The sequence below is a fragment of the Rana temporaria genome, chromosome 4 (assembly GCF_905171775.1).
Source record: "Rana temporaria chromosome 4, aRanTem1.1, whole genome shotgun sequence".
Lineage (NCBI taxonomy): Eukaryota > Metazoa > Chordata > Amphibia > Anura > Ranidae > Rana > Rana temporaria.
This window is the reverse complement of record NC_053492.1, coordinates 176,465,197-176,487,685: the sequence shown is the minus strand read 5'-3', so window position 1 is coordinate 176,487,685 and position 22,489 is coordinate 176,465,197. Positions and strand designations below refer to the sequence as shown.

The following is a 22,489-nucleotide window of genomic DNA, read 5'->3' as shown; positions in this document are numbered from 1 at the left end:
CAAAATTCCAAAAACGCATTGACATACAATACTACAAGCCAAGAAAAATGAAGTTCAATGATTCCGAACTTGCATAGGATTTTTGCGCGTTGGAATTGCATACAGACGATCGGAATTTCCTCCAAGAACTTTTCTTGTCGGAAAATTTGATAACCAGCGCTCAAATTTTTCTTGGCGGAAATTCCGACGGAAAAATTCCGCTGGAGCCTACACACAATCGGAATTTCCGACCAAAAGTGAAAATCGGACTTTTCCTGTCGGAATTTCCGATCGTGTGTACGCGGCATTGTAGTTAGAACAAAAAAATGCATATACGCTGTGTGTATAGCAGTGTGTGTAGTGTTATACGCTGTGTAGTGCTATATGCTGTGTGTATAGCAGTGTGTGTAGTGTTATACGTTGTGTGTATAGCAGTGTGTGTAGCGTTATATGCTGTGTATAGCATTGTGTGTAGTGTTATACGCTGTGTGTAGTGTTATACGCTGTGTGTATAGCAGTGTGTGTAGTGTTTTATATGCTGTGTGTATAGTAGTGTTATACGCTGTGTGTGTATAGTTTTATACGATGTGTGTATAGTGTTATACACTGTGTGTATAGCAGCGTGTAGTTTTAAACGCTGTGTGTATAGCAAGTGTGTAGTGTTATATGCTGTGTGTGTAGTGTTATACACTGTGTATATAGCAGTGTGGTGTTATACGCTGGGTGTAGCAGTGTGTATATAGTCTGGTAGGCTGCGTGTAGCAGTGTGTATATAGCGTTGTAGGCTGTGTGTATATAGTGTTGTAAGCAGTGTGTATATAGTGTTGTAAGCTGTGTGTAGCAGTGTGTATATAGTGTGGTAGGTTGTGTGTAGCAGTGTGTGTATATAGTGTGGTAGGCTGTGTGTAGCAGTGTGTGTATATAGTGTGGTAGGCTGTGTGTGTATATAGTGTGGTAGGCTGTGTGTAGCAGTGTGTGTATATAGTGTGGTAGGCTGTGTGTATATAGTGTGGTAAGCTGTGTGTGTATATAGTGTGGTAGGCTGTGTGTAGCAGTGTGTGTATATAGTGTGGTAGGCTGTGTGTATATAGTGTGGTAGGCTGTGTGTAGCAGTGTGTGTATATAGTGTGGTAGGCTGTGTGTAGCAGTGTGTGTATATAGTGTGGTAGGCTGTGTGTATATAGTGTGGTAAGCTGTGTGTGTATATAGTGTGGTAGGCTGTGTGTAGCAGTGTGTGTATATAGTGTGGTAGGCTGTGTGTGTATATAGTGTGGTAGGCTGTGTGTAGCAGTGTGTGTATATAGTGTGGTAGGCTGTGTGTATATAGTGTGGTAAGCTGTGTGTGTATATAGTGTGGTAGGCTGTGTGTATATAGTGTGGTAGGCTGTGTGTATATAGTGTGGTAGGCTGTGTGTAGCAGTGTGTGTATATAGTGTGGTAGGCTGTGTACCAGTGTGTGTATATAGCGTTGTAGGCAGTGTAGAGAGCAGTGCTCCGTCACTTTGGGCCGGCCGGTCACGTTCGTGGTGTCGGATGTGGGAGCCGTTGGCTGGCTCTCTTAGTAACAGCTTTGTACATTGTGCCTCGATTCCTCTCCAGCCTCATCACTGGAATTACTGCCCCCTCCCCCACCCCCACCCTCACCGATCTCTACACCCCCCTCCCCCATCCCGGGTAATAAGTGACTATTAGTGGCCGCTCGGTGTGTGGGAGGGAGCCGGCCATCCGGTCACCATCTCCAGGTAAGTGTCCATATTTTGTATACTCGTATTGGGGTGGGGGATGGGACGGAGGTATATTGTATGCCATGTAGCGCTGCCAGTGTCCGTAGTGTTGTGTAGAGGAGGTGCGGGGAATCCCTGCCTGAGAAGCTCACTATCAGGCGGGGGGAGGGGAGGCTCTACTAATGGTACACTGTTAACCGCTTCCCTGCTGGAGCCAGACTGCTACCCATCCCCCTCCTTCCCTGGGACACACAGGAATGCCGGCCCTTCCCCCACCCGCCTGCTCATGTCAGGGGACACTCTGCTCTGTCACAGGCAGGAAACACTCATATGTCAGTGTGGGGGAAGGGCCCCTCATGTCTGTGTGTGTGGGGGAAGGGCCCCTTGTGTCAGTGTGTGTGGGGGAAGGGCCCCTCGTGTCAGTGTGTGTGGGGGAAGGGCCCCTCGTGTCAGTGTGTGTGGGGGAAGGGCCCCTCGTGTCAGTGTGTGTGTGTGGGGGAAGGGCCACTCGTGTCAGTGTGTGTGTGTGTGTGTGGGGGAAGGGCCCCTCGTGTCAGTGTGTGTGGGGGAAGGGCCACTCATGACTGTGTGTGTGGGGGAAGGGCCCCTCATGACTGTGTGTGTGTGTGGGGGAAGGGCCACTCATGACTGTGTGTGTGTGTGGGGGAAGGGCCCCTCGTGTCAGTGTGTGTGTGGGGGAAGGGCCCCTCGAGTCAGTGTGTGTGGGGGAAGGGCCCCTCATGACTGTGTGTGTGGGGGAAGGGCCCCTCATGACTGTGTGTGTGTGGGGGAAGGGCCACTCATGACTGTGTGTGTGTGGGGGAAGGGCCCCTCGTGTCAGTGTGTGTGTGTGTGTGGGGGAAGGGCCCCTCGTGTCAGTGTGTGGGGGAAGGGCCACTCGTGTCTGTGTGTGTGGGGGAAGGGCCCCTCGTGTCATCATGTGTGGGGGAAGGGCCCCTCGTGTCAGTATGTGTGCGGGGGGGGGAGGGCCACTCGTGTCAGTGTGTATGCGGGGGGGGAGGGCCCCTCGAGTCAGTGTGTGTGGGGGAAGGGCCACTCATGACTGTGTGTAGGGCCACTCGTGTCAGTATGTGTGTGGGGGAAGGGCCACTCGTGTCAGTGTGTGTGGGGGGGGGGAGGGCCCCTCGAGTCAGTGTGTGTGGGGGAAGGGCCACTCATGACTGTGTGTAGGGACACTCGTGTCAGTATGTGTGTGGGGGAAGGGCCACTCGTGTCAGTGTGTGTGCGGGGGGGGAGGGCCCCTCGAGTCAGTGTGTGTGGGGGAAGGGCCACTCATGACTGTGTGTAGGGACACTCGTGTCAGTATGTGTGTGGGGGAAGGGCCACTCGTGTCAGTGTGTGTGTGTGTGTGTGGGGGAAGGGCCCCTCGTGTCAGTGTGTGGGGAAAGGGCCACTCATGTCTGTGTGTGTGTGTGTGGGGGGGGGAAGGGCCCCTCGTGTCATCATGTGTGGGGGAAGGGCCACTCGTGTCATCATGTGTGGGGGAAGGGCCACTCGTGTCATAGTGTGTGGGGGAAGGGCCACTCGTGTCAGTGTGTGTGGGGGAAGGGCCCCTCGTGTCAGTATGTGTGTGGGGGAAGGGCCACTCGTGTCAGTGTGTGGGGGAAGGGCCACTCGTGTCAGTGTGTGTGTGTGTGGGGGAAGGGCCACTCGTGTCAGTGTGTGTGCGGGGGGGGAGGGCCCCTCGAGTCAGTGTGTGTGGGGGAAGGGCCACTCATGACTGTGTGTAGGGACACTCGTGTCAGTATGTGTGTGGGGGAAGGGCCACTCGTGTCAGTGTGTGTGTGTGGGGGGGAAGAGCCCCTCGAGTCAGTGTGTGTGGGGGAAGGGCCACTCATGACTGTGTGTAGGGACACTCGTGTCAGTATGTGTGTGGGGGAAGGGCCACTCGTGTCAGTGTGTGTGTGTGTGTGTGGGGGAAGGGCCCCTCGTGTCAGTGTGTGGGGAAAGGGCCACTCATGTCTGTGTGTGTGTGTGTGGGGGGGGGAAGGGCCCCTCGTGTCATCATGTGTGGGGGAAGGGCCACTCGTGTCATCATGTGTGGGGGAAGGGCCACTCGTGTCATAGTGTGTGGGGGAAGGGCCACTCGTGTCAGTGTGTGTGGGGGAAGGGCCCCTCGTGTCAGTATGTGTGTGGGGGAAGGGCCACTCGTGTCAGTGTGTGGGGGAAGGGCCACTCGTGTCAGTGTGTGTGTGTGTGGGGGAAGGGCCACTCGTGTCAGTGTGTGTGCGGGGGGGGAGGGCCCCTCGAGTCAGTGTGTGTGGGGGAAGGGCCACTCATGACTGTGTGTAGGGACACTCGTGTCAGTATGTGTGTGGGGGAAGGGCCACTCGTGTCAGTGTGTGTGTGTGGGGGGGAAGAGCCCCTCGAGTCAGTGTGTGTGGGGGAAGGGCCACTCATGACTGTGTGTAGGGCCCCTCGTGTCAGTATGTGGGGGAAGGGCCCCTTGTGTCTGTATGTGTGTGGGGGAAGGGCCCCTCGTGTCAGTCAGTGTGGGGGGGAAGGGCTCCTCATGTCAGTATGTGGGGGAAGGGCCCCTCGTGTCAGTCAGTGTGGGGGGGAAGGGCTCCTCATGTCAGTATGTGGGGGAAGGGCCCCTCGTGTCAGTCAGTGTGGGGGGGAAGGGCTCCTCATGTCAGTATGTGGGGGAAGGGCCCCTCGTGTCAGTCAGTGTGGGGGGAAGGGCCCCTCATGTCAGTGTGGGGGGAAGGGCCACTCATGTCAGTGTGGGGGGAAGGGCCCCTCATGTCAGTATGTGGGGGGAAGGGCCCCTCATGTCAGTATGTGGGGGGAAGGGCCCCTCATGTCAGTATGTGGGGGGATGGGCCCCTCATGTCAGTATGTGGGGGGAAGGGCCCCTCATGTCAGTATGTGGGGGGAAGGGCCCCTTGTGTTAGTATGTGGGGGGAAGGGCCCCTCGTGTCAGTATGTGTGGGGGGGGGAGGGCCCCTGGTGTCAGTATGTGTGGGGGGGAGGGCCCCTCGTGTCAGTATGTGGGGCTCGTGTCAGTATATGTGGGGAGGAAGGGCCCCTGGTGTCAGTATGTGGGGAGGAAGGGCCCCTGGTGTCAGTATGTGGGGGGAAGGGCCCCTGGTGTCAGTATGTGTGGGGGGGGAAGGGCCCCTGGTGTCAGTATGTGTGGGGGGGGGAAGGGCCCCCCTGGTGTCAGTATGTGTGGGGGGGGAGGGCCCCTGGTGTCAGTATGTGTGGGGGGGAGGGCCCCTCGTGTCAGTATGTGGGGCTCGTGTCAGTATATGTGGGGAGGAAGGGCCCCTCGTGTCAGTATATGTGGGGGGGAAGGGCCCCTCGTGTCAGTATGTGTGTGGGGGAGGGCCCCTTGTGTCAGTATGTGGGGGGGAAGGGCCCCTTGTGTCAGTATGTGTGGGGGGGGGCCCTTGTGTTAGTATGTGGGGGGCCCTTGTGTCAGTATGTGGGGGGGAAGGGCCCCTTGTGTCAGTATGTGTGGGGGGGAAGGGCCCCTTGTGTCAGTATGTGTGGGGAGGAAGGGCCCCTCGTGTCAGTATGTGTGTGGGGGGAGGGCCCCTTGTGTCAGTATGAGTGTGGGGGGGAAGGGCCCCTGGTGTCAGTATGTGGGGGGGGGGAAGGGCCTACTGTGTCAGTATGTGTATGTGTGGGGGAAGGGCCCCTTGTGTCAGTATGTGTGGGGGGGGGAAGGGCCCCTTGTGTCAGTGTGTGGGGGGGAGGGCCCTTCGTGTCAGTATGTGTGGGGGAAGGGCCCCTTGTGTCAGTATGTGTGTGGGGGGGAAGGGCCCCTGGTGTCAGTATGTGGGGGGGGGGGAAGGGCCTACTGTGTCAGTATGTGTATGTGGGGGAAGGGCCCCTTGTGTCAGTATGTGTGGGGGGGGGGGAGGGCCCCTCGTGTCAGTATGTGGGGGGGAGGGCCCTTCGTGTCAGTATGTGTGGGGGAAGGGCCCCTTGTGTCAGTATGTGTGGGGGGGGGGGGAAGGGCCCCTTGTGTCAGTGTGTGTTGATTATGACGTGAGATTTGTGGTAAGTCAGTGATGAGAATGGTTTCGGTGGGCTTCCTGGAATGTTATTTCTGCTATTCCGGTGTAAACAAACACACATTTAGCTCTTGTGATATACGGTAACATCTTTATAAATAAAACAACGTTTTATAAACAAACAGAAGTCCAATGTTAACATTAGGGTCACACTTGTGTGTGTGTGTGTGTGTGTGTGTGTGTGGGAATCGCATCCCTTCCCAAATCGCACGAGACTGGCACCCCCACATCTCACTAGACTGGCACCCCCACATAAAAGATGCAAACAGCTTTTTTGCAGAAACACAGGAAGCGTGAACTTGGGGTGCCCGCCATCATTATACGGCCGCTCTTTGAAGTGGAATATCATTGTTATGGTAGCAGCTAGCTGCCATGACCCCGGTATCCTCTTCTTCAGTAGGCAGTCCACTTTAAGATAAAAGTGGTCTCTGCGGCGAATTTATCGCGTAATCACTTTTCAGTGGCGGGAGAGGCGCCCCTCCTGCCACGCTCCGGTGCCCTCCGTAGCTTATCGGAGCCGTCGGTAGCGGCGGAGGCAATCGTGCTGGGTGAGGGGAAGATGGCCCCCACCTGTCTCCATACCATTGCAAGGCGGAAGCGACGTCAAAACGTCAATTCTGCCCATAGCTTTTAAAGGGACATTATTATATTTTTATTGTTTCAAACAACTTATTTTTATTTTAAATTGCATTTAAGCCTAAATATGAGATGTGAGGTCTATTGACCCCAGATCTCATATTAAAGAGGACCTGTCATGCTTTTTTTCTATTACAAGGGATGTTCATATTCCTTGTAATAGGAATAAAGGTGACACCATTTTTTTTCTTGCATGAACAGTGTAAAAATAAAAAACAAAGAGTAAAATAAATAAGAAAAATTACATTTTTATTCCCCCCCCCCCCCCCCCCCCTGTCCTGCTGAGTTTTCGTGCAGAAGCGAATGCATACGTGAGCGGTGCCCGCATATGAAAACGGTGTTCAAACCACACATGTGAGGTATCGCCAAAATCGTCAGGCCTCATGCACACTGGACACTAAAATAACGTTAAACGCCAATAGCTTTGCAGTGAGTTTTTCAACTTTTTTTTCAATAGCGTTTTTTAGCGTTTATTGGCGCTTTTTATCGTTTTTCTGCATTGGCGTTTTTTTTTTTTTGTTGAAGATTTTTTTTTTTTTTTTTATTCAATGGATCAACAACTTTAAAAACGCTGGGGAGTGACGTTTTTGAGCGTTTATCGACGTTTATCAGCGTTAGAGCTTTTTACAGCTGAAAAACTTCTCTAAGAATCCACAAGTTTTTTTTTTTTTTGAGGCCTCATGCACACTGGACGTTTAAATAACGTTATAAAGACGCCAGTAGCTTTGCAGTGAGTTTTTCAACTTTTTTCCGCTTTTTTCAATAACGTTTTTTAGCGTTTATTAACATTTTTCTTTCTTTTTATTTTAATGGATCAAAAACGGTAAAAAAAAATTGAGCGTTTATCGGCGTTGGAGCGTTTTTACAGCTGGAAAACGTCTCTCAGACGTGACACCACGTCTAGCATTTTTTTTTTCTGCTCAAAAAACGCCACTGCCCAAAACTGCTGATAACAGCCTATGTGTGCATGGACACATAGGATAACATGATGGAGAGTTTAATGACTGTAGAAAAAACGTCTACAGCCAAAAACAGTTGCTGTAAAAACGTAAAACGTCCAGTGTGCATGAGGCCTTACTAAAGACAAAACTTTTTGTTTTCATTTGGGATAGTTGGGGGGATTATAGCCCATCTGTTTCTTTTTGCCATCTGTGTTCCATTGGGGAGATTTTCATTCCCTTCCTGTCCAACAGCCAAAACAGGAAGTGATATGCAAATCCCTCCAATGTGAGGGAATCCTGGGGTGTCCCCAGGATCACCAGAACTAGTTTCCCTATTGGAAGTTTTTTCCGCTATTGCTGTCCTGGTGTCAACCTTAGGGCTCATGCTCACTGCAGCTCAAAAGAAGCTGCTTTTACAGGCATTTGAGCTTTTAATTCTGCTTGAAAGAACTTCTGCTTTATTGTGCTCTTCTATGTTTTTATTGAGCTTCTTCAAGCTTTTTGAGCATAAGAGTTTTTTTTTTTTTCTGCACAAACCTCTGCTAATTTTTCCAATTTTTTTTTTGTGTGTTTTCAAGCTTCTTTGAGCTTTTTCGAGCTTAGGAATGCTTTTTTGCGCATTTTTTGCATCTTTAGTGCTCTAAAGCCCCTCTCAAAAATGCACTTTTGGTAATTTTTTTTTTTTTTTAATTCTGCCTGTAAAAGCATATGCCTGTAAACTGAAAAAGCCATATTATAAATGGATACATTGGCTAACGTAGAGGGGAGTTTCCTGGCCGAAAAAAATTAGCTCTCAAAAGCCTGTAGGTGCCGCTTCTTTGATCTTCTTTTGAGATGTAATGTGCATGAGCCCTTAAATGTGTGATGTTCTTTTACTTGTACATTCAATGACAGTAACAGGACATATAGAGAGGGAGGATCTCCATAGCGAGGGCACTGACAGAGTGAAGAGGGACTAGAATGCCTATCTAAAACCTGGCCCACGTTCACATCAGGGAGATTTGGCATACGATTCCCAAAAGTAGGTTCTGCACTACTTTTGGCGATTTCAATAGACATATGTGCAGGAACACACACAGATGTCTCTGAAATTGCTCCCAAAGTCCGACTGATATGTGGGTTTGAAATCTTGCGAGTTCAGCTGAACCACAGTCTGTTAACCTAGACTAAAAAAAGTTTTGCCTTCAGTTACACCAGGGGTGTCCAAACTTTTTTCAAAGAGGGCCAGATTTGATGAAGTGAACATGCGTGAGGGCCGACCATTTGGTCTGACATTCTTTGAACCATTAAAATTCGGTCTAAGTGTGTTTGTTCGAGCGCTACTACACTGCCCAACAAGAATTTTCTTGCCTTTGTGGCTGTGTGGTGAAGAGATGAGCTCAGGCGTATTATTTGGATATACTGTATTTATTGGCGTATAACACGCACCTTCACTTTAGGAGGGAAGTTTCAGGAAAAAAACTTAACATTTTAAATAAAGACATGTGAAGCAAAATAAGGGTCAGTGCCCATCTGCAGCACCCACCATTGCCAGGAATGCACTCACCATTGCCAGGAATGCAGCACGCACCATTGCTATCAGTGCAGCCTGATTGATGCCCATTCATCTGCAGCCTTGAAGGGGACAGGGAGGAGGCAGGACGAGCGCCAAATATTACCTACAGGAGCATCTCCTGTTTACACGGCGGCCTCTTTTAATAGAAAGTCCCGCCTCCTTTGATGAACAGAACAGTCGTCCAATGGCAGCGCCGGAGACAGGACTTCCCATTACAGAGGCCGCTCGTAAATACTCCTCCTGTGTGTACGGCACTCATCCCGCCTCCTCCCTGGACATGCCTGAGTTGCACAATATCCTCCCAGGCACTCTGCCGCTTTCCAGGGCTTTTCTAATGGGCATCATTACTAGGGTTTGTGTGGGCCCTCACCAGGCCGATGAAATGGTTCATGTATGTATGAATGAATGAAATCTTTACACCCAGCATGGACACTCCTGGATGCTCCCTTTTGTTTACAGGCTACAGGTTTATAGAAGTAGGAGGTAGGTCAATAAGCAACAATTGCTTGAGTTACAGATTTTTAGGCTCTCCCATTGATGTCTATGGGGCTGAAATAAGCGATTCTGCCTGAGAAAAGCTCATATACTTTTCTGCATGACAGGTGAACTCTCAGATGTCAACAAAAACAAAGAAATTCCCAGGCCAGACACTCAGATGTGAACAGGCATCATTGAATTGAACTTATATTGAGCGGTGTTGTGCTCTGGGAAACGTGCAATAAATCACACAGTCTTTGATTGCTTTACAGAAGCAAGTCTCCAGTATAACAACAATGCTATTGTAAAATGTACATTCTCTTTTGGTACATATTGTGTGTGTATATATATATAAAGTGGGACAATTTATTTACAATGTGCACCTAATGATATTGCACACTTTACATTAACAACATCTGTGCTGTTCTACTAGAAGCCTAGGCGCTCATGTAGACTTTTGGCTGCTTTTGGTTAAGTTGACCATACGTGTAAAGGCTTCATATACGCTGCTGCTGGTAAACGGACAATTTAAAGGGGTTCCAAAGCTTTGTGTCTTTTCACCTTAATGCATCCTATGCATTAAGGTGAAAAGACACCTTACAGTCACCAGCCCCCCTGAGCCCCCTTTTTACTTACCTGAGACCCGAATCTCCTTTGGCACGATCCCACGTTACTTTTACCAAGCTCTAGTCGACTCTTCATTGTCTGATTGATAGCAGTGCAGCCATTGGCTCCCGCTGCTGTCAATCAAATCAATGACCCGGCGCGCCGGGGGAGGAACTAAGTCATACACTTGGCGGCTATGGCCGCAGAGTGTATCACACGGGAGTGCGCCCGCAAGGTAACCATCTTGGGAGAGAGCTTCCCAAGAAAAAAAAAACCCCATAGTATCCATTTAAGGCCCCTTTCACATTGAGGATTTCTTCAGGCGGTACAGCGCTAAAAATAGCGCTGCTATCCTGCCTGAAAAACTCCTGCCCAGCTACCTCAATGTGAAAGCTGGAGGGCTTTCACACTGAGGCGATGCGCTGGCGGGAGACAAAAAAATCTCCTGTCAGCAGCATCTTTGGAGCGGTGAGAGGAGTGGCGTGTATACCGCTCCTTCCCATTGAAAACAATGGGAAACCGCGGCAATACCGCCCGTAATGCGCCTCTATAGAGGCGCATTGCGGGCGGTATTAACCCTTTATCGGCCGCTAGCGGGGGTTAATACCGCACCACTAGCGTCCGATTCCCGCGGCAATCTCGGCGGTATAGCGCCGATATTTTTAGCGGCGATATACCGCTACCGCGGCTACAGGTCCAATGTGAAAGGGGTCTTAGGCTCCATGCACACTGGTATAAAAAACGTTGCTTTTACAGACATTTTTGTGTTCTGCCTGTAGAAGCAGCTCAATGTTATCCTAGGTGTCCATGCACATTAGGATGTTTAGAGGCAGGAAAAAACTTCTCATTCGCGTTTCTGATTGGAGCTCACTGGCAGAAAAAACGTAAAACTCTCCTAAACTCGTCTAAACTTTGTACAAAAAAAATGCTCTATATGGATGTTTTGTACTCCAAAGAGCACAGAGGGCTGTTTATAGTCCTTTCTAGGCAGTTGAGTTTAGAAGTATTTTTTGGAAAGCAAAAAAATGAGTTTAGGGTGGATGTTCAGAGGCATTTGCCTGTAACAGCTTGTAAACACGGTAATTTGCGTTTAGTTGCGCTTTGTTCACAGGCGGTTTAAATTTTTGACTATTTTGAAAAAATAAAAAAAGCTTCTAAACGCAAACGTGGCTAAACACGGCATGTAAAACGCGGGAAAACTGAAGTTTTTAAACGTTGGTTAGGCAGGCCATACATGGGTCGAATTTGGACTTTCCTAATCTTATCTAAGAATCTTTGTTTGAATTTTGCACCATTAGTGGGTTGCAGCAACAGCCGATTTTCGTGTGGCCATCGGATTTGAGTAATCTGGCATGTTGGACATTTTCTGAAAAAAAAAAAAAAACGTTTTTCTAATCAATGATGCGAGAAATGTAATCAAAAAATAATGAGCATGTGTAAAAAAAAGAAGATTCCCAGAAAATGATTTTGAAATTTGATTCATGTGTGGCAGTCTGGTTGTAGAGTCTTCTTCTGTTTATAAATCTTATTATATTTTTCTCAAATTAGATAGATTTCAATCCAAAAACACACAACATATACGGTCTCAATATATCCTCTCCATATATTGCAGTTAGTATTTGTAGCAACTTTTTCTTGGAGATTCTTTAACCTATATAAAATATGCCTAACCCTATGTTTTTAAACAACCATTTAAAGGGGAAGGAGATAGAATAGAAATGGGTTAGGATGGAGGAGAGAAGACCAAGGAGAAGCGGGGGGATAGAAGGGAGATGACACAGAGGACGATGCCCCTAAGAAGAAAAAAGGGGGGGGGGTGTTATACGATTTATATGTGTGTTACTTGCTTTAAGAAGGCTACCACTCCAAGCCTATTTATGTGGGAAAAAGAGAGAGAGGAAAAAAAGTGGGAGGGGGAGGCCCCAGGTTCGCCCCTCTCCCCCCATCCTCCACTCTCATGTGGTTCATAGTGCATATATGCAATTCTAATTTCTAGTGAAGAAAAAAAAAAAGGTTGTAGAATCTTCTAACAACCATGTGGTGTGAGAACTTTCCATATTGGCTACAAATTGAATGGGTTGATTTGGTAAATTTAAAGTAGATTGTCAGTTTGTATCATTTTAGCCAGCTGTAGGGCTCATTTATACTACTGGGCATTTTACTCCATGTATTCAGGTTAACCAATTACAAAAAAATGGTGCTACAGTAGGTCACACCTGTGTGACGTGTGTTGGCTGAAAAAGTTTGTGTCTGTTTTATTTTTCAACGTTGAGACTCATTAACCACTTAACCCCCGGACCATATTGCTGCCCAAAGACCAGAGCACTTTTTGCGATTCGGCACTGCGCCGCTTTAACTGACAATTGTGTGACGTGGCTCCCAAACAAAATTGGCGTACTTTTTTTCCCACAAATAGAGCTTTCTTTTGGTGGTATTTGATCACCTCTGCGTTGTTTTTAGTTTTTGCGCTATAAACAAAAATAGAGCGCCAATTTTGAAAAAAAATAATATTTTTTGCTATAATAAATATCCCCCAAAAATATATAAAAAAACATTTTTTTTTCCTCAGTTTAGGCCGATACGTATTCTTCTACATATTTTTTTGGTAAAAAAAAAAAAATCGCAATAAGCGTTTATTGATTGGTTTGCGCAAATGTTATAGCGTTTACAAAATAGGGGGTATTTTTATGGCATTTTTATTATTATTTTTTTACTAGTAATGGCGGCGATCAGCGTTTTTTTTTTCCGGTACTGCGACATTATGGTGGGTGGACACTTTTGACACATTTTTGGGACCATTGGCATTTTTATAGCGATCAGTGCTATAAAAATGCATTGGACTACTATAAAAACTCCACTGGCAGTGAAGGGGTTAACACTAGGGGGCGGGGAAGGGGGTTAAGTATGTTCCCTGGGTGTGTTCTAACTGTAGGGGGGGTGGCCTCACTAGGGGAAATGACTGATCTTCTGTTCATACATTGTATTAACAGAGGATCAGCATTCCCCCCCCCCCCCCCTGACAGGACCGAGAGCTGTGTGTTTGCACACACAGCTTCCGGTCCCCGCTCTGTAACGAGCAATCGCGGGTGCCCGGCGGCGATCACGCCCGCCAAGGACCGGGAGTCGGGGGCGCGCGTCCCTAGTGGCCTATGCGAGAGCCGACGTAGAGCTACGGGCTCTCGCGCAGGGGAGCCGACGTAATATGACGGTGGGCAGTCGGCAAGCAGTTAAAGAACCTATTGTCAACAATAGCATTGCACGAAAACGCGCGTTGATAACGATTGTACAAACTAGGGTTGTCCCGATACCACTTTTTTAAGACCGAGTACAAGTACCGATACTTTTTTTTTTCTTTATGTCATGTCAGTATTTTTATTTTATTTTACAATTTTTTGTTGTTTTTTTACAAAGCATTCTTGGGGGGGGGGGGGGAAGGATGGTGTCAGTGTGTTTTTTATTTTAATATGTATTATTTTTTACAATTATTTTTATTATTTATTGCTATATATTTTTTTCTTAGCCCTGTTGGGGGGCTTTGGTGAGATATCAGGGGTCTTAACAGACCCCTGACATCTCCCCTTTGAGACAAAGAAAGGGACTAAGGACACAGATTCCCCAGTCCCTTTCTCAGCTGCACTGAAAATGAATTGACAGGAGACGGAGGCTCCTATCCATTCATAAACTGAAGCATCGTAAACACAGGTTAAGGTGGGAGGCCGGGTTTGGTGGCTCCTACCGCCGTTCTCCATCCTGACAGAGGTGGTGGAGGAGGACATGGAGGGTGACACGGAGCACGGAGGGGGAAAGCAGCAGCACGGAGGTAGGACACAAAGCATGGAAGGGGAGAGCAGAATGGAGGTGGACAGCAGCGGCACGGAGTGGGAGAGCAGAATCAAGGAGGATAGCAGCGGCATGGAGGGGGAGAGCAGAACCGAGGAGGATAGCAGAGACACGGAGGGGGGACACGGAGCAAGGAGGGGGAGAGCAGAAGCGAGGAGGATAGCAGCGGCATGGAGGGGGAGAGCAGAACCGAGGAGGATAGCAGAGGCACGGAGGGGGGACACGGAGCATGTAGGGGGAGAGCAGAACTGAGGAGGATAGCAGCGGCAAGGAGGGGGGACATGGAGCATGTAGGGGGAGAGCAGAACTGAGGAGGATAGCAGCGGCAAGGAGGGGGGACACGGAGCATGGAGGGGAGAGCAGAACTGAGGAGGATAGCAGTGGCACGGAGGGGGGACAAGGAGTGTGGAGGGGGAGAGCAGAACAGAGGAGGATACAGGGAAAGTCAGGTATCGGGTGAAGTATTGGAGCATTTTCCTTGAGTACAAGTACTCGGGGAAATGCTTGGTATCGGTACTGATACTAGTATCGGTATCGGGACAACCCTAGTACAAACCTATCGGTTTTACCACAGAGAAGTATGAATATAGGCTAGTGGCTCATTCACACTATCTTCTTGAGCTATGCTGGTCTGCATAGATGAACACAAGATCATGTAGGAAACCATTGTTTTCTCTCTGCCCTGTTCACACCATAAGGCCTTATTCATACGGTGCTTACACCTGTAGTTCATGTGTGGGCTGTGTCTTTAAGCAGCAGAAGCTGCTGCATAAAATTGTTGACGTTTATTTCTTGCTTTTGCCATAACCTACCACCAAAGAGCAACTCAAAATAAATTCTTCTGCTCCGGACAATTGCAACGATGTCACACCACGTGTGGATGTTATTTTTTGTTTGTATTTGTAGTAGGGCCCAGAAATAATAGTGTGCATTTTTCTTTTTTTTATCGTACCTAAACACACTGACACTAACTGACACTTGACCCTGACCCTTTACCCTAACCTTGACACTGACCTAGATAAAACTGATTTACTAAAGGCATATACAGTACAGTGCACTTGTTCCAGAGCTTGGTAAATGAGGTAAAGTTTCATTTTGCAAAGAATACTCAATCACATGCAAAAAAAAAAGAAAACATTTTTGGTTGCACATGATTGGATGATAGAAATCAGCATAGCTTCCCCTCAGATCTAGAGCAACTGCACTTGCAGTGGAAAGTATATTTGCCTTTTAGTAGGTCAACCTCCCCATATCTTCTTTTTTTTTTTTTCTCAAATCAAGAGGAGAAAAAAAAAATCACAGGCATGCTGAACAGTGACTGATCACTGTGATAGCCAATCAGTAGCTATAATAGAGATCAGGTTACATAGTAGGTGAGGTTGAAAAAAGACACAAGTCCATCAAGTCCAACCTATGAGTGTGTTTATATGTCAGTATTACCTTGTATATCCCTGTATGTTGTGGTCATTCAGGTGATTGGGAACTGGTCCTTTCAGTTCCCAATTGTCAGTACAGGACCTGGGGCTCTTGTTGGGAGCCTGGACTCTCACTGTGCTATGTAGCACGCTCCCAACACAAACACAGGTATGCATATATGTGGACCAACAGGATTAAAGACCCACTTCCAAGAGGCTGTATATATATATATATATATATATATATATATATATATATATATATATATATATTATATATATATATATATATATATATATATATATATATATATATATATATATATATATATATATATATATATATATATATATATATGCAAAGTGCTGTGTAAACTGTCCACGCTTTATAAATCCTGTATAATAATATATCTGTACACTCAGTGGGAAGGGGTTTGGTTAAAAACTCATTGCACTGCCCGTTCGTAAAACACACACACCAGTGTGCACTCATTTTAGCATTCTGGCTGGTGTTGATGAACACCGTTAAAAAATGATTAATTTACTAGTAGGAAGGCCTGTATTGCAGAATAGACTTGATATGCTTCTACTGCAAAAAAAGTGTTGCATTAAAGAGGATAAGAAGGTAAAGATGTGAGCTGGAAGAGTGGTAAATACTGAAGACTTTGTGCATATTCAGAGGCTAGCATCCTTTTAAGGTGTTGGCTGTATGTGACACGTGGACCTTTTTTTTCACCTTGGCCTGTTGGGTATTACTGTATGTGGTCATTGCATAAGGCCTCTTGTGCATTCTGTACAGTACATTTGGGTATATTTCTTTACCTGGGATTGACAGGCGGATCCTACAGTCTTCCTGTACACAGAGTGGAATGGAGAGCTCCTCCTGCCCCCTGCCCTACTGATAGGATGACATCGTCCTGGAGAGGACACACAGAGTGGTCACAGCCTCTGCCCTGCCAAAGGTAGGAGTCCTGTGCAGGGGAGGCAGAGATTAGAATGGAAAATATCATGTTAGAGAGGAAATGGGGGGGGGGGGGTGCAGACTGCAGGGGCACCCCCTTTACATTATAGTGCCCCCTTTATGGTGCAGTTCACTTTACATTACAGTGTCCCCTTTTACAGAGCAGTCCCTGTTGCATTGATGTGGACTGGGGTCTGCACTGTAATGTAAAGGGGGACTGTGCTGTATAGGGGGGCTGAGGCCAGACTCATCACATTTATTCCAGCGATTGAGGGGAATGCAGTAAAGCATTTGCTCTACTTTTCGGGCGATATGACCCTTTAAAAAGTCCTGCTCTGGAATCAAGATACCCTGCTGCTAGTCTCCAGTAGCTTTACCAAATTGTGCTGCAGATTTCATGAACATTTTTTTTTTTTAGTGCCCCTTTTACAAAGTTGCACTAGTGCTGCACCAAGTAAAAAAATATTTACCTTCAGTTCGTAGATAATGAAACTGGGGGTAATTAAGACCAACTCTAAATTGACATACAGAGATGGGCATAGTGCCTGTCTCTGTATACTGTGTAGCTGATTGTATAATTGCCACACCTACCTGCTTGCCTCTCTACCTGTTAATTGGTTGTCAAGGACGCGTGGCTGTACAGCCAACAGCTTCGTAGCAACCAGTGACTTTGATAGATGGCAGAGCCTGATGGGGAAAATTGAGACAATGGTTCCCCATCATGTCTGCTCCCTATGTGTTTGAGAGCAGACAGTGGGAGCCAAGATGGGGGACTAGTGTCTCTGAATTCCCATCAGGCTCCACCCACCTAGGTTCATACATCCTTGCCTGCTATGCTGTTTGTGTGACAACTACAGATGCTGGGGGGAGGGGGAGGGAGCTCAGCTGCACTGAGGACAGAGTGTCTTGACATGCGTTACGTGCCCCAAATTCATCAACAGGTACATGAATCTGAGCCTGCACCAACATTTGTCATCCAGAGGCACGTTGGAATTCTAAAGTGTAATAGACACCTTTATTTATTCCCCTGAGAGTGTCTTTAATGTATGTGTATATTTAGAAAAGTATGATCTTTTGACCTTCTAGTCCTCTGCTACCATCGGAATTGTAAGGCAGTTGTGTGTCATTTGTTGATAACATATTGGTGGAAGCAGGTTTTTAGGGTTTGTTGCTGTCCCCAATAACTCAAGGTAATTGGGAACCTTTCTCAGCTCTTGGTTGAACCGAATGGATATATTGCTAGTCCAAACATTCAGGCTTTACATATGATATTGCTGTACTGCACAAAGCTCTTTCACATCGACAGGATGTGCATTTTTTTTTCTCCTGCTGCTGTTTTTTTTGTTTTGTTTCTGTAAACTTTTTGCACTGGGTTGCAGGAAACCACATATACAGTATCTCACAAAAGTGAGTGCACCCCTGACATTTTTGTAAATATTTTATCTTTTCATGTGACAATACTAAAGAAATTACACTTTGCTACAATGTAAAGTAGTGAGTGTACAGCTTGTATAAGGCCCCTTTCACACAATAAGCCCGCTTGGATCCGCCTGTCCGTTTTTCAGGCAGACCCGAGGAGGCCATCCGTTGACTCCTATGGGCAGGCAGATGTCAGCGGAGATGTGTCCGCTGACACCCGTCTGCCATGTGATCTGCTCAATACAGACGTATGGCGATACGTCTGCCATCCATCTTATCGAATTGGATGAGATCTGATGAAAATTAACATGCTGTCCGTTTTCATCAGATCGCTCCATAGGAGACAGCGGCGCCCGACAAGCCCCTCCCCGCTCAGTGAGCAGAGAGGAGCTTGTCATCCGTCGGCTCAGAGGAGACCTGCGGATAGATCTCCTGCTGAGCTGGCGGGAGCAGGCGGACTCCGTAGCGACAGAGTCCGCCTAGTGTGAAAGGAGCCTTATGCCGCGTACACAGGTTCGGAAACTCCGACAAGAAAACCCATGGATTTTTTTCAGATGGAATTTTGGCTCAAACTTGTGTTGCATACACACGGTCGCACAAAATTCCAACCATTAAGAACGCGGTGACGTACAACGAACTGAGAAAAATGAAGTTCAATGATTCCGAGCATGCGTTTATTTTTTGAGTGTCAGAATTGCATACAGACGATCAGAATTTCTGACAAGAACTTTTCCAGCCAGAAAATTTGAGAACCAGCTCTCAAATTTTTGCTGTCGGAAATTTAGACAGAAAAAGTCCGATGGGGCCTACACATGGTCAGAATTGCCGACCAAAAGCTCACAATCGAACTTTTCTTGTCGGAAATTCCGACCGTGTATACACAGCATTAGTCTTAGGCCTCATTAATACGAGGCGGACTCCGTTGCTACGGCCAGCTCAGCAGGAGATCAGTCCGCAGATCTCCGCTGAGCCGACGGATGACAAGCTCCTCTCTGCTCACTGAGCGAAGAGGGGCTTGTCGGGCACCGCTGTCTCCTATGGAGCGATCTGATGAAAACGGACAGCATGTCTGTTTTTATCAGATCTTACCCGATCCGATCCGTCATGGACGGATGGGGACGTGCCCCCATACGTCTGTTTTTAGCGGATCGGATAGGGTCGGATGTCAGCGGACATGTCTCCGCTGACATCCGACGCTCCATAGGGATGCATGGAGCGGCCGTTCAGGTCCGCCGTCAAAACTGACAGGCGGACCCGAACGGTCCCTCTGTGTGAATGAGGCCTTAGGACTAAAACTGAATATTAGTTTTAGTCCCCATTTTAGTCTTCTGCAATTGATTTAGTTGTATTTAGTCAACTAAATCTCCAGTGTATTTTAGTCTAAAATGTCCTATGTTTTAGTCGACTAAAACTAATGGATGTAATTCAATTGTAATGCATTATTTAACATTTCTCTACAATTTCCAAACTTATTATATACTGCTGGAGGGAAAAATTGAATATATCCTATATCAGGCAAGAATGGGACAACATTCCTCTCCCAAAACTCCAGGAACTGGTCTCCTCAGTTCCCATATGTTTACAGGGTGGTATTAAAAGAAGAGGGGGTGCTACGCTGTGTTAAACATGGCCCTGTACCAACTTTTTTGAGACATGTTGCTGCCATCAATTTCAAAATTACCTTTTTTTTTTGTTTTCTTAAAATGGTATATTTTCTCTCCTTCTTTTTTTTTTTTTTATCACATAATCTGTATTGAATTTTTCCTCCTATACATCAAAAACACATTGCAACATAAAACATTTCCATCAAATACCCCAGTTTAACAAAACAAAAGAAAATAAGTAAATAAATAAAATAAAAATATATGTATATTTTCTCAGTTAAAACATTTGATGTGTCATAATGTCAAAAAAAAAATTGTGAATAAAATATGGGTTATTGAAGTCTGCAAATCATTGCATTCTGTTTTTATGTCGTTTTTTTTTTTTTTTTTTAAAGCGCCCCAACTTATTTGCAGTTGTGTATGTATATGTATTTTTTGTAATAAATCAAAGATTGTGTGGCATAAAAAATTGCCACCATTTTATTTCACAGGGCAAGTTGGAGTGCTGTGATGCCATTTATTATTAATGGCATGCTAACCCGTACCAAAAAAAATGTTGTTTAAAAAAGGTTTATACACTTGTTTGGTGTGATTTTATTTTTATTTGTTTCCCAGATATACACTTGATTATCTTTTTTTTCTGAATTAAGTACTGAATGGTCACTTTTTAGGTGAGAGAAAATAGTAGATTTTTTATTTTGTTAGGGAATTTGACATACTCCTTAAAGCAACAGTGCACCACTATGGTACATAGAATTACAATACATAACTGTATGCTATCAGTGCTAGACGGAGATAAACAAGGTGAATGATCATTTCCGATTTATTTTTTGTTTTCCCGTTCTCAGTCTAACCATGTTACAGTGGAAAACTCAGTGGCTGTTGTATATAGCAGGGGTTGACAAATTTGCTTGGAATCTAGGAGCCAGGTAAAAAAGTTAGGAGCCAGAAAACGCGCCCCGTCCCGACGAGCTTGCGCGCAGAAAGCGAACACATACGTGACCAGCGCCCCCATATGTAAACGGTGTTCAAACCACACACGTGAGGTATCGCCGCGATTGGTAGAGCGAGAGCAATAATCCTAGCCTTAGACCTCCTCTGTAACTCAAAACATGCAACCTGTAGATTTTTTTTAAACGTCGCCTATGAAGATTTTAAAGGGTAAAAGTTTGTCTGCATTCCACGAGCGGACGCAATTTTGAAGCGTGACATGTTGGGTATGAATTTACTCGGCGTAACATTATCTTTCATAATATTAAAAAAAAAAAATGGGGATAACTTTACTATTGTCTTATTTTTTAATTAAAAAAAGTATAATTTTTTCACCAAAAAAGTGCGCTTGTAAGACCGCTGCACAAATACGGCATGACAGAAAGTATTGCAACGTTTGCCATTTTATTCTCTAGGGTGTTAGGATAAAAAATATATATAATGTTTGGGGGTTCTAATTAGAGGGAAGAAGATGGCAGTGAAAATAGTGAAAAATGACATTAGAATTGCTGTTTAACTTGTAATGCTTAACTTGTAATACCAACGGCCACCACCAGATGGCGCCAGCTCACATCTGGTGGTAATAACTTGTAATACCAACGGCTCACCACCAGATGGCCCCAGCTCAAAAAAAAAAAAAAAAAAAAAAAATTTTTTTTTTTTTTTTTCCCCCCCTTCCAAGCCAAGTCGCCAGGGCCCCATTTCTAGTCGCCATGGCGACCTGGCGCCCGGGATTTGTCGAGCCCTGGTATATAGTGTGTGTTAATGGCCAGCAAAAAGTATATCTGGATAATTGATTTATTAGCATTTATAGGATTTAGGTCATTAAAAGTTTTAGTAGCCATGTTTATGCAGACAGGTTACTGTCTCATTTGTTATAATAGGAACCAATCAGCGCAACTACATGTAATAAATAAAACAAAACTGCAAGCTGAACACTGGTAGGTAGATAACACAATACCCTCAAGAGCAATATTATACGAAATAAGATTATAAGAAAAGTGCAGCGCAAAGATAAACACATGAAATAATATGTACAACATTTTACAAAGTAGCAAACTAAGCAAGTCCAGTGACAAGTCTTGTGACAAATGCAACTTCAGTGTAACAGAATGTGCTGGATCCCACCACCATCGCTCGTCTCACCTATATGACCCCTCTGCCTTCTACAACAGTCTCTCGTCACATGACCATCAGCATGTGCTATTCAAGCCACAAACTCTTCAGATATTATGAACAGCAGATGTGTATCAGAACCCTGTCTCGGGGTCCCAGTGATATCATTTGCCCTGAGGGGAATGCTTTTTATGACCTTCCTGTTGGTTCAGGGGTCATATAGGTGAGACGAGCGATGGTGGTGGGATCCAGCACATTCTGTTACACTGAAGTTGCATTTGTCACAAGACTTGTCACTGGACTTGCTTAGTTTGCTACTTTGTGGACTTTTGTGTTTATCTTTGTGCTGCACTTTTCTTGTATAATGCTGTCTCATCCAGACAAGAGACTACTTGCTGCTCCTGCTGGGCAGCATTCTGATTGCCATTGAAGCCTGGGGCACAACTATCACTTCAGTACATACATTAATGGCTCCCAGAGAAAATTATGGCTCACCAATCAAAATGCTCTCATAACACAGGACTACTTTGACCCCGTGCAGTGTTCTGAGATTTTAGGTTATCCAGCCTGTATATCTTCTTGCTATACCATCTACGGTGCCTTGTGAAAGTATTCGGCCCCCTTGAACTGTGCGACCTTTTGCCACATTTCAGGCTTCAAACATAAAGATATAAAACTGTAATTTTTTTTAGAAGAATCAACAACAAATGAGACACAATCATGAAGTGGAATGAAATTTATTGGATATTTCAAACTTTTTTAACAAATAAAAAACTGAAAAATTGGGCGTGCAAAATTATTCAGCCCCCTTAAGTTAATACTTTGTAGCGCCACCTTTTGCTGCGATTACAGCTGTAAGTCGCTTGGGGTATGTCTCTATCAGTTTTTCACATCGAGAGACTGACATTTTTGACCATTCCTCCTTGCAAAACAGCTTGAGCTCAGTGAGGTTGGATGGAGAGCGTTTATCAATTTTAACCATCTTCCCTGTCCCTGCTGAAGAAAAGAAGGCCCAAACCATGATGCTGCCACCACCATGTTTGACAGTGGGGATGGTGTGTTCAGGGTGATGAGCTGTGATGCTTTTACGCCAAACATAACGTTTTGCATTGTTGCCAAAAAGTTCGATTTTAGTTTCATCTGACCAGAGCACCTTCTTCCACATGTTTGGTGTGTCTCC

At 46.1% G+C, this 22,489-nt stretch overlaps 1 protein-coding gene across 4 annotated transcripts in view; it reads left to right on the top strand.

The window, feature by feature from the left end:
• Positions 1–1,616: 1,616 nt before the first annotated feature.
• The window catches only part of TBL1XR1 (TBL1X receptor 1), a 187,778-nt gene continuing 166,905 nt past the window's right edge, over positions 1,617–22,489 (top strand). For all 4 annotated transcript variants that reach the window (XM_040349399.1, XM_040349396.1, XM_040349392.1 and 1 more), the window contains exon 1: positions 1,617–1,721. The gene's annotated coding sequence lies outside the window, so the exon portion shown is untranslated. The remainder of the gene's footprint in view (positions 1,722–22,489) is intronic.